This window comes from Sinocyclocheilus grahami, unplaced genomic scaffold, assembly GCF_001515645.1.
Source record: "Sinocyclocheilus grahami isolate Dianchi unplaced genomic scaffold, SAMN03320097.WGS_v1.1 scaffold657.1, whole genome shotgun sequence".
Taxonomy (NCBI): Eukaryota; Metazoa; Chordata; class Actinopteri; order Cypriniformes; family Cyprinidae; genus Sinocyclocheilus; species Sinocyclocheilus grahami.
The window spans coordinates 294,147-295,623 of record NW_015505836.1 but is presented as its reverse complement, the minus strand read 5'-3'; positions in this window follow the sequence as shown (position 1 = coordinate 295,623).

Genomic DNA, 1,477 nt, shown 5'->3' with positions numbered 1-1,477 from the left:
ATCTAAATTAACATAAAAATATATATTTTTAATGTAGTGACACAATTTTGTCATTTAGCAACAAATCGAACTTCCTTTAGCAACTTCCCCTGAAAATTAGTCGGCAACACTGATTCTTGCCTCAGTTGGAAGACAGAGCTGTTATCAGAACATTTTACTGTAACCAACAGAATAAAAGCTAGAATATTTTGACGTATGGCAATACGATCAAAAATCGAAACAATCGACGTTCATCCATCCGGGAAACCGATCTCTCAGTCGCGTGCGACTCCATGCGCTCTCTCCATTCAAACGCTTGAACTTGGAATACGTCAGAAATTTGAATAGTTAATTGGCGCCATCTAACGGTTATCCCCTGACTAGAATAAATGGCATGTGGACTTAAGTAGCTATTACATTTTGACACTTAACATACATTTTGATTTGTACGCTTGGGAGAAAGACAACAACAACGAAGATGTACGGAGGGCTGGATAAAAAGAACTTAACGTAGAGAAATTCAGTTATAATCAAAAATTAATAATGATATAAAATATAGGCTATGTAATAGCCTACGTTCTGTAGGCTAAATCTATATTTTATATAGGCGTACAAGCAGAATAATGTACGGTCAGGTCAGGTGGCCAATATTGTAGACGTATTTATTTATTTAGCGACAGTGTTGGGAAGGTTACTTTGGAAATGTAATGGGTTACAGATTACAAGTTACCCTATTTAAAATGTAACAAGTAGTGTAACTATTTCAACTACTTTATTAAAGTAATGTAACCGATAACATGTGACTACTTTTTGATTACTTTTCTAAATTTAGGCTAAAGATAGCTATCTATTTTTTTTTTCTAAACTGTCAATCTTTTTCAAACATTTAAATCAGGCAGGGTTAACCTTAACAGTAGTAGGCTACTCAACACTGATTACTGTCAGACTTTCAAAATCTTTCATCCCTTGAATTAAGATTATAAAACATTATTTTGAAAGCACAGCCACCAAAATCTGACTTTAGCACCTATTTTCATTCTGAGGTTAAGTAGCCTACAGATTTAAAAACATAACAGGCCAGTTGAATAGTTACAATACTGTTTTTGAAATTAAATCTTTGCATAGCTACGACAGGTAGGCTAACACTGGCATCTAACAATGCCTTAGGAAAAAAAAAAACAATTAGCCTAATTTAAAAAATAATAAAGAATAGGCCTATACATAACCCCAAATAGGAAATAAAACCAAAAGCATGTGTCCTATTCTGTGTCCTAAACTCCTGAAACATTGGTGTCTCATATTGTAGAGCAGTCATTGCAATTTTGTAACGAAATCAATCAAATCTGTATGTGTGAAAATATTACCCTTTGTAATCGTTAACATTTTCATAGGTAGCCTAGCTGTAATCTAATTACACATTTGTTTTCAGTAACTGTAACAGATTACAGTTACATTTTTGTAATTAAATTACGTAATTCCGTTACATGTAACTAGTTAC